The 11,593-nt window shown below is 44.2% G+C and overlaps 1 pseudogene; it reads left to right on the top strand.

Annotated features, from left to right (window-relative positions):
• The first annotated feature begins 5,357 nt into the window (after positions 1-5,357).
• Positions 5,358-11,110, top strand: LOC136537340 (uncharacterized; annotated as a pseudogene).
• The last annotated feature ends 483 nt before the right edge of the window (positions 11,111-11,593 follow it).

Raw genomic sequence — 11,593 nt, 5'->3', positions numbered from 1 at the left:
TGCAATTGCTCCTCTTTATAACAAGAGAAGCTAGGTCGAGAGGTGGGTTAGGTGTCACACCGTCTAACGTTTGGGGGAAAATGGGAGGGGACTTGACAATTGACCACAAACTACCGCGCCCTTCTTTCCTTCTCTACCACTAATGGCAGATTTGCATGTGTCAATTCTAATGGCAGATTTGCATGTGTCAATTATCTACTAGGGTAATTTAAACATAACTTTTGGTGATGCCCCTTGAGAGAATGGTATTTTGTTCTTTGCCAGTTGTGAATATTGTTCTCAAGAGTACTAGCTACCACGCCAGCCTACCACTCAGGGGAAAAGATAACCAAGTATAATGCTTCTCTTTCCTTTTTGAGGAAGCAAGTATACTCTCAAATTACAAGTAATTAAGTAATGTTTCAAGTTGTCTTTAAGTCAACTATTCTAAATTTTGGTTACAATTTCTTTTTATCTTGAGTTTGGAGTATTTGAAAATGATTTGAGTATCTCAAAATGCATTTTCGTAGCAACATAATTTTGCCATATTTTCAAATATTGCAACAAAAATTACTAATCAAAATTGTATTTCAAATACTTCATGCATAACTTTTTTCACTAATCTATATTTCAGGTGTTTGATTTATTGCTGTTGTCTAGACAATTTTGTCATTGTTGGACTATAGAAAAAAATGTGAATTGTCTCTTCTAAGTTGTCTAAGATTATCGCAAAATTTGAAGCACCTTAAATATATCAACTCTCTAACTTTTTTAAGAAAAATGCATTACTTATATGCAATTCATTTTAGCTCTAGTAATTAAACCTTTTGATTTGCAAGTAACCATATATCTCAATGATTTGAGCTTCCTCATAACTTTGGATGATTGTAAAGCAAGTATGTTTTATAGGAAAGCATAAATAGCCACATGGTAAATGCTTATGGCCTAGGCCTTATTTTCATCGATTACTTCATCCATAAAAGAATACGGTTCGAGCATAATACCTAGTCAAAAAATATCTTGAGTTTGACCAAATTTATACAATAAGGTATTGATATTTATGATATCAAATACGTACCATTGGAATCATTATGGAATATCGTATAATTAGCTCCAACCAAAGCACGTCAAGGCGATACAGGAATTGTTCCCCGTCGAGCAAGAACATGTTGACTCTGGCAAACAGGCGCATGGCGAGGTCGGTGTGTGATATACCTCACCCATGCCGAGACACCCGAGTTGTTTAGTTTTGCGAGTAATTCCTTTTTGTTCCTGCGCTAAGTAAGCGTGTGGTGTACCCCAAGCTCTTTAACTTCAGCAATGAATTCTTTGGCTCGCATAGTGTAATTTCAAACTCTTTCTACCTACATACAAAACGCGTAACCCTATGGAACCGTTTGGCCAGGCTCCTGCCGGCTCCGGCTCCGGCACTGTAGCAGGGTGTCGGCCGCTGGGCGGCCGACAGGAGGCTGCGGGAGCCGGAGCCAGCGGAGCTCGAATTTTTGGCTTCGGCTGCTGCGACCGCGTCTGTGAGTGGGGAGGAGAGGAGAGAGAAAAAGGGCTTCGATGAACAGTGAAATACGTATAGATGAACAGTGATTTCGGCGCAGGAGCCAGAGCCGCCCGCAGCCAGCACGGGTCCTATATGTTTTCGAAAAAATATATATTTTTCATATATAATGTACCTAAATATTGATATCTTTTTATAAATTTGGTTAAACTTCTAAAGTGTTTAACTAATGAGGGAACTGGAGGTAATACCTCAGGATGTGGGTTAACGTTGTAGTAGGTTAACAACTAACAATCGCCACCAGTATTCTATGAGAAATGGGACTATGGAATGAATTAATAATGCAAGTGGGGGTGGTTCTGCAAAACAAAAATGCCGACAGGCACCGCACAGTTTAGAGGCCATGCCAGCCGCAGAATTGGAGAGACAAAAAAAACAGCGGCGTGTAATAACTTCGATGTTTCACAAAACCTGGAGTATTTCTATGACAGTGGGCACGACGAAGACGCCTGTCCCACAGGGCAGTGAGCACGGCACATGCAGCGCCACAAAGATCTCACGGCCCGATTAGGTTTCCACTGTAGCGCGAATCTGAAGGACAGGGACAGACTGCGCGTAGGCCGGCAACCGCCAAATCGACGCCAGCCGCCGGATCGGGATTCTGGCAGGTGCCGCTGGGCCGCATCGGGCCGTCCGTCGGTTCCGGTGCTTTGAACGCCGTGCGGGGACACGCGGAAAGCGACGCCGCCTTGCTTTCCTCCGGCCTTTTTGCCGGGTCCACCGGCCGGCGCCTGGCACAACACGCGGGGTTTTTGCTCTGCTAGACTTTTTTCAAAGACTCGCGTCAAGAAATGGCTTGCCACTTCCTCTCAACGTCCGCAAGTTTAATTAAATTTATAGCAAATAGTATTAACGTCTATGTCTACAAATAAATTTATTATAAAAAATATATTTTATAACTAATCTAATGATACTTACTTTGTATCATAAATATTTGTACTTTTTATATAAATGTATTTAAAGTTCAAACTATTTGATTTCTCAAAAAATAATAATTGCATTCTTTTGACCGCCAAAACCAATGCAAGGCGCTGTATTTGGCGATGATCAGATGCACATGCACGAATGGAGATGGGCGAAGTTGAGCTGCTCTCGCCAAAAGACATGCTGCAGATACAAGGTAAGACGGCGAAGGATCTGATTGATGGTGTCCTGAATCGAGCGAGTAATCTAGGGAGTTCAAACAGCAACATTTGCTGTACTATATTACTTGATCAACATATATGGATCATGTGGCAGATTGAAATACTTTGATTTATATCTGCATATCAGTATATGGTTAGAGTTTTGGGGTGTGAATATAATACTCACTTGGTTATGCACTTAACGGTGGAACATCTAGAATGGGTTCCAATATTCAACTATGTATATATGCTCACATTTTTTTCTAAGAATAAGTCACACTATTTTTTTTCCGGAAGAAGATAACATCATGCTTCCAACTTTGACTATATTGTCCTGATTTAGCATAAAAGTTGTGTTCAATGAGGCTCGGATCATCTACACTATCGCCTACACTATCGTCCATATTGTACCAACTTACTAATATAATTCTCGCTTTCCCGTAAAATATAGAACTTTTTTAGGGTTAAAAATATAGAACTTTGACCAACAGTTCCCCTTTATTGCATTGTACTGCTTTCTTTCTATTGTAAGTTATTTTTGTTTTATTTCTAGATACATATATAGATTTGGTTATATATCTAGACATAGAGTATATGTTGGTACATCGAAAAATTATGTAACTAGAAAAGGCAAAACGAGTTACAATTTGAAATAGAGGAAATAGTGGTGTTTATAAAAATAGAGAGATGCAATTAGAGAAAAAAAAATTGTACACAAATCTAAACGTCTAAAGGAAGATATCACGGGTTAAGCTATGCAACTCATACCGTGGGATGCTTGGAAAGAGTGAAAACGTTGCATCTTGCAAAACAGGAGCTTAATAACCGCCATACAAGTTGCAGAGCAAGGGCGGAGAGCTTTCGTTTGGACGGGTTACCTCTTTTCAGCATTAGTGCTTTCGTAGGCTTTTCTTTTAACCGTCTAATCGTCCTTGCTTTAGTTGTGGTGTTGCCCCACGACTTGTACATTATTATTAAAATTATTTTCCTACTGAATTGAATATGGAAAGCGGTGATTTGTCAAATGTCATTTTTTAACACTCAGCAAACCATTATTTTTTTCACTTTTGATCTCCAAACTTTTTCTGCAGTCCTTATACAATACCCAGTACTCCATGTTCCACATTGATATAGAAAAGTCCGATAAATGTGCCACATTGGAACATGGAGTACCATGTATTGTATAAGGACTACAGAAAAAGTTTGAGGGTAGGAAGAAAAAAAAATAAAAACGGTTTACCGAGTGTCTGCGTTTGGCGCTCGACAAAGGAGCCTCTTTGCCGAGTGCCAGGACGGCTGGCACTCGATAAAGAATTTAAAAAATTAAAAATACCCCTATTTGTCGAGTGCCAGGACGGGTGGCACTCGGCAAAGAATTTAAAAAAGTTAAAAATACTTTGCCGAGTGCCAGATCGTCGGCACTCGGCAAAGATTTTTTTAAAAAAAACCTCTGTGCCAAGTGCCAGGCCAGGTGCACTCGGCAGAGAATTAAAAAAATACTTTGTCGAGTGCCAGATCGGGGGCACTCGACAAAGGGGGGATTTAACCCCGGCAGCCTAGCCGACACACACCGCACACACGCACGCTGACCGCGCCAGCGCCGCTGCCGCCCGCGCCGCCCCCCGCATCGCACCGCCGGAGGAGGAGAAGAAAGAGAGGAGGAGAGGAGGAAGAAGCAGGAAGAGAAGGAGGAGGAGGAAGGAGGAGGAGGAGGAGGTGCCCCGACCACTGTTGCCACGTCCCCGGCGCTTCCCCAACCGTCGCCTTGTCCATCGGCGCCCTGGCCCCTTCACCACCGTCGTCCTACGACGCCCACTAGGTATGCCCTACTATCGTCGTCGTAGTAGTATTACTAGTAGTTGCAATAGTAGTAGTGGTAGAGTAGCAGTGGTGGTAGTCGTAGGAGTCGTAGGAGTGGTTGTGACATTGTTATATATATGTGGTTGGATATAATCTTGTGCATGTCGGCCATCATGCCGTTCACATATGTGCATGTCGGCCATTGTGCCATTGGTTTTCTTATAGGTTTTGGAAACCTCACCGTGTAGGGGAGGTGCTGCCGAAATTTTGTATTGACAGTTTTATGTTTCTTTTTTTTGCAAAGAAGAGCCCGTTGGAGCAGAGCCGGAGTACCTCGGCGACCCCGATTGCCTTCCTCGCCGCTACGGGTCTACCTACACCGTGTCGCCTCACCACTGCACCGACCCGCCACAGCCCCGCTAGCCTGACTCCACCGCCACCCTAGGTATAACCCCTCTTTTCGTATCATGGTTGTAGATCACATAACCAAGTTAGGCGTCTCCTATTTGAAAGAGATACTGTTAGAAATATGCAGATATTTTCATATCTAAAACCGTATCTGTTTCGAATTGTTCATGTTTTTTAGACAGCCCGCGGATGCGTAGGTGGGGTTAGTTTCCATGGTCTGCTCCGATCCGAGACAGAGTTTTAGCATCATCTCCCTGTTGTTCTCCGGATACACACTCTCCCTGGTAGGACGTGTATTTGGAGAACAGCGGGAAGGTGCTACCGAAATTCTATCTCGGATAGGAGTAGAGCATGAAAACTAATCTCATCTACCGATCCTCGCGTGGGATTAGGACCTATCCTCACCTATTAGATAGTAGGAACGTCGTGTAGATGCAATTGATGTTTATATTACTCGTCGTTATAAATGTTAGAGGATGGAGGACCGTGAGTTGATGTACACAAGCCGCGCAAGTCAAGGTCAGGTCACTAATGAATGGATCGACAAGACCGATGCTTTCTTGGAACGGGCATTTGGCGTGGCTGCTAAAGGAGCGAGTAAAATTTGTTGTCCCTACAGCAAATGTGCAAACAGAAAAAAACAAACGAAGAAGGTCATGGGGGAACATCTTTGGAAGAATGGATTTACGACAGACTATACCCGGTGGGTCTACCATGGTGAAGCCGATCGTATGAGAGAGAAGGTGGTGAGACCACGCGTCGAGGATTACGATGCTGATGTGGGGGTAGCAGACATGTTAAATGACTATCACGAGGCACAGTTCACTGAAGGACGTATGGAGGAGGAGCCAGAGGCAACCGCAAAGGCATTCTACAACATGTTTGCCACGGCACAGAAACCTCTTCACAGCCAGACAAAGGTTTCTCAACTGGATGCCATTGGATGCATAATGGCATTAAAGTCCCAGTATAGTCTGAGTCGAGACGCCTTCGATGGTATGTTGACAGTTATTGGCAGCCTACTTCTAGAGGGTCACCTTTTGCCAAAGAGCATTCACGAGTCACAGAAAACTCCTTCGTGCACTTAAGATGCCGTATGAGTAGATACATGCTTGCCCGAAGGGGTGCGTCCTATTTAGGAAAGAATACGTGGAAGGAAAGTATTGTTCAAAGTATAAATCCTCTAGGTTCCTGGGGGTAGATTCTGGTGATGGCCAGAAGAGGCAGCTTCACATTCCCGTGATAATCCTACGACACCTTTTGTTCATACCGAGGATCCAACGGCTATACATGACTAAGGAATCCGTGAAACAGATTACATGGCACAAAAATAGCAAACGATACAATCCTAACAGGATGGTACGTGTTGTGCTAGCAATAGATGGGTTCAATCCTCATAGAATGATGGCTGCCCCATACACATGTTGGCTCATGTTCGTTATCCCCCTCAATCTCCCCCCTGGCGTATGCTATCAATGACAGAATGTATTCTTATCGTTGATAATTCCTAGACACCTAGGGAATAATATGGGTGTGTTCATGAAGCCTATGATTGATGAATTGGTCCGTGCTTGGGAGGAAGGGGTATGGACATACGATCGAGCTACAAAGAAAAACTTCAAAATGCATGTTTGGTACCACTACTCCATGCATGACTTTCTGGCGTATAGGATATTCTGTGCCAAGTGTGTTCATGGGAAGTTCCCATGCCTAGTATGTAAGGAAGGTCGGAGGTTCATTTGGTTGCAAAAGGGTGGCAAGTATTCATCGTTCGACAAACATTGGCAATTCCTCCCTCTTGACCGTGCATTCAGACGAGACATCAAGAACTTTACGAAAGGTGTCATAGTGACCAGATAGATGGTCTCGTGGTCAATCTAGAAGGTGGTTTTGTGGGATATGGTGAGCAACATATGTGGACTCATAAGTTGGGCTTGACTTGGCTCCCCTATTTTGATGACCTTCTCCTTCCACACAACATTGATGTAATGCACACTGAAAAGAATGTCGCCGAGGCACTTTGGGCAACAATCATGGACATTCCTGACAAGTCAAAGGACAACATTAAGGCTAGAGTGGATCTGGCAACGTTATACGATAGACCAAACCAACATATGAAGCCTCCTAGTCGCGGCAAGACATGGAGAAGGCCTAAGGCCGATTTTGTCTTGAGCAAGCCCCAAAGGAGAAAAGTACTAGAATGGATCCAGACGTTAATGTTCCCTAATGGGTATGCAGCTAATCTGAGGAGGGAAGTGAACTTATCCACTATGCGAGTCTTAGGGATGAAGAGTTATGACTACCACATATGGATTGAGCGGCTTCTTCCGGCGATGGTTCGAGGCTATGTCCCTGAGCATGTCTGGCTAGTGCTGGTAGAGTTGAGCTATTTCTTTCGCCAGCTTTGTGCCAAGGAGTTATCTCGGACCATGATTGCTGACTTGGAAAGAATGGAACCTGTGTTGCTCTATAAGTTGGAGAAGATCTTTCGACCCAGCTTCTTCAATCTGATACAACATTTGATTTTGCACCTCCCGTATGAGGCACGAATGGAGGGGCCCGTGTAGGGCCGTTGGTGCTATCCAATCGAGAGATGTCTAAAGTTTCTTCGAAAGAAATGTAGAAATAAATGCAAAATCGAGGGTTCTATTGTAGAGGCATACATTCTGGAGGAGGTGGTGAACTTCACAACAACATACTATGGTGACAACCTCCCTAGCATGCATAATCCACCCCCTCATTACAATGCTGGTGAAAATGAATCGAACCTCAGCCTTTCCAAGGGCAAATCGGAAGCGCAAGTGCATCGACCCCCAAGACCTTGAATCATGAAGAGTGGCACCATATCATGCTATACGTGTTGACCAACCTTGACAAAGTGGTGCCGTACATGCAGTAAGTTCTCAACGAACTTGTTAAATATGCCATCACTATTCTGTATCCAACCCCCTTGTTTCTCGTTGGTACAAGGAATTTCTTCATGAATTCTGGCGTCAATCAAGGGATCCTACCCCGCAGCAGCTAGATACCCTTCTTAGACAAGGTGCAGGAAATGGAATGCCTAATTTTATTTCTTAGTTCAAACGGAAGGTACCGTCTAATTTAGCTCGTACTTAGTTTGGCATTCCAAGTTACTCGTACGTGCGAATAATATAACGATGTATCTTGCTTGAGCTTGCAGGGCCAGAGGGATGCGTCTACGTGTGCCGAGTTGAGACAGGTTGCCGATGGCTTTGCCTATAGGGTCAGGTCATTTTCCGGTTATGACATGAATGGATATCGCTTTCGCACAACAAGCTATGAGCAGAGTTGGCCCAATCGAAGAACCACAAGTTCCAGAGTTTTTACGTTCGGCGTTGATGAGGTTGAGTATTATGGAAGAATTGAAGAAATATACGAACTCAAGTTTCATGGTTCCAAACCTTTTAATCCCGTCATATTCAAATGCCATTGGTTTGATCCTAAAGTAACGAGACGGGCATATTCTAATCTTGGGCTAGTCAAAATTCAATAGGATTCCATCTTACTAGGAGACGATGTCTATATTGTGGCCCAACAGGCCAGGCAAGTTTATTATCTCCCATATGCATGTCAAACCAAAAGGCATCTTAAGGGTTGGGATATTGTGCACAGGGTATCACCATACGGTAAAGTGTTTGTCCCAAACGATGAAGATTACAACTTAGACCCAAACACATATGACGGAGAGTTCATTCAAGAAGAGGGACTAGAAGGGAGGTTTGAGATAGACTTAACCGAAGCGATCGGAATGGAAGTAGACAATGAAACAGTTATTGAAGAGGACGCTGGAGATGAGGTGCAAAATGTGAAAGACTTACAAATGCTTGAGCGATTACATTTAGACAATGACAATGGCAACATTGCTCATTCGGATAGTGTTGATTATTTCGACATGATTGATAGTGATGATGAGACTTATGATCTAGCTAATCCCGATCATGAAGATTATTTCTAATACATGTAATACTATGTTATTTTATAATTATATTTTGTTTATTTTGCATCTCTTTCTAAGTACTTCTTGTTTATCTGTGCTTATTGGTTCACTCTTTTTAATTGCAGGTGATTGAACAAAGATGGTGGGTGGTGGGATGAGGAAGCTAGCGTCCTTGTACCGAAGGACAAGTACCGCTACACAAGAGGAGAGTAGGAGGAGCAGCCACAGGAGGGAGCCATCGCTTGCCGCCCCGTCGTGTGAGGAGAAGGAGGAGGAGGAGCAGGTGCCCCAAGAGGACGCCGAGGAGGCATAGGAGGACGCGTAGGAGGACGAAGAGGAGGAGGCGACGGTAGGGGGTTCCGCTTCCTCTAGTTTGTTGAGCGTCTACTTGTGAGGTCCCGCGAGCCTCCCTCAACGACCGATACCTCATGAGATACGCCCGTTGATTCAACCTAAGGGGGAAAAGTAAGTAACTTTAGATGTTATCACTACTTTATATGATATGTTGAAAATAAAAATAGAAACTAATAATTTTTCTTAATCACTTGGGCATGAACTAGACGATTGTGGCGAGTGGAGGTGCTCACACACGCCAAATCAATGGCATCCTCGGTCTTTTGTGCAAGGGGCACTTCCCTGGCCTGGTTGAGTACGCCGGAGTGACGGGGCCAGCCTACTCGTTTGACCACTACGCCGCTGCCCCCGATGCTATAGATCGAGGCGCAAGGTATTCAACAACAAGGCGGAGCGGGTGAAGCAAGAGCTATAGGTAAGTCTTCCTCGCACTACATTGCTCAATACATCGCATTCATTGGACATTATTGAAATAATGAATGGATACATCGTGTTTGTATGCAGTATTTCTTTAGATGCCAGGATGGACATGAGGCCGGGTGGATGCAGTGGCTACCAAATGCTGCAAAAAACTCATCATGGACATGCATTGTGAGGCGCGCATCCAGGCCATCATAACTTACCACGGGATCGTCCTTAGAACGAAGGTCACCAAAAGGGATGCAAGAACCATAACGCTGACCCGGGACTAGTACCTGTAGGTAAATACAGAACATTAATACTGATTCCTTTTGAGATTAAGTAGGCTTAATTTCATCTTCTGATATGTCATGTACTTGATGGCCTGTAGATGATTCCTTATTGGTGCGCCGCGCATCCCCAGTGCTGGGTACAGATGGTGGACAAGTGGTGCTCACACGAGTGGGAGGAGACGCACAACTTGTGCTAGGAGCGGCGTTTGATGATGCCAGGTGTAGCACACCATCAAGGCAGCCATAGCTTCAATGGATACGCAGAAACATGGGTACGCAAATTCATTTATTTACTCTAACGCTCAATTCTGCATGATTTCTAATCATCTTGCTATTTTTCTCGCAGTCGGCGTCACATGGTGGCCAGCCTTGCTCCATCTTCAAGGCATTTGCTATGGCCCACAAGGGCAAGGCGACGTTCGACGTCGACTACAACCCGGAGGACTGGTCCGAGGCGTATAGCAATGCGACCATCCAGAACCGCCTCAGTGAGAACACATCGATGGCAAGGGAGGTCCATGGGCCAGAGTATGATCCGAGCATCGAGGCCTTGATGGAGAAGTCGTCATGAGGGGTGGGAGGAGGCAAGAAGTATGGGTGGTACTGGATTGGCGACAGCGCAATCAACTCGGCCGCTACTCCCAGTCTCTCCTAGATTCGAGCAAGCAGCACGAGCACGAGCCCAGCCATACGACCTCGGTAGGACACTTCACACCACCGGGTGGAGGCACTCGAGGTTATTCCTGGTTTATTTGTCGTTCATTGGTTTTTTATACCTTTCTTTTACATTATTGTAACATTAGGGTGAATATATTGTAGGCCCAGCTGGAACAAGAGAGGAGGATACGGGAGCAGGTGCAGGTGAAGATGAAGAGGGTGGAGGCCGAGCGAGAGGTAGAGCAACAGAGGATGGTGGAGATTCTTCAGTACATGCAAAGTCTTGGCGCTGCTACATGTGTAGTTCCGCCACCTTCGCTATTCGCTCCACCTCCACCTCCACCTCCTCACTATTCTACTCCTGTAAGTATAGATGTTTTAGTTTATATGTTCATGCTTACGGTCAAACATAGTGGGGTATGAAAGTTTTATTCATGTATGGTATATATTTATCTTGTCTCACGTATACAATCTCTTCTCCTTTGTGCAGAATCAATCGGTGGCATCGAACGATCTTCATGCTTCAGCGAATCCTTCACCAAATCAGTCTCATTGGCCATCTGGTTAAGACTCTTGTGGTTGTTAATTGTACTTCTATTTGCAATTGTGGTTGTAGATGATGGAGCACTTAGATTACTTGTGAACTTATTTGTGATATATTGTGAGACATGTGACGTTTGTGATATATATATGACGTTTGTGATATGTATGTGGTGTTGGTGATATATTTGTGATGTTGATGATATATATGTGATGTTGGTGATGTTTGTTATATATATCTTCTGTTTATTTGGATGGGATGTAAAAACAAATAAAAAAGTTGTTTTCAGTCATTTTGTCGAGTGCAATGGCCATGACACTCAACAAAGTGACTACCTAGGAACATGCTTTGTCGAGTACAAATGCCACTGCACTCGGCAAACATCACAGATTTGCCGAGTGCCACGGGCCAGGCACTCGACAAATGTCTCCTGTTTGCCGAGTGTCTTGACAGGACACTCGGCAAATAGGCTACGTTTGCCGAGTGTCTTGCCGGTGGCACTCGGCACAG

The sequence above is a fragment of the Miscanthus floridulus genome, chromosome 2 (genome assembly GCF_019320115.1).
Source record: "Miscanthus floridulus cultivar M001 chromosome 2, ASM1932011v1, whole genome shotgun sequence".
Lineage (NCBI taxonomy): Eukaryota > Viridiplantae > Streptophyta > Magnoliopsida > Poales > Poaceae > Miscanthus > Miscanthus floridulus.
This window is presented reverse-complemented; position numbering and strand designations above follow the sequence as displayed.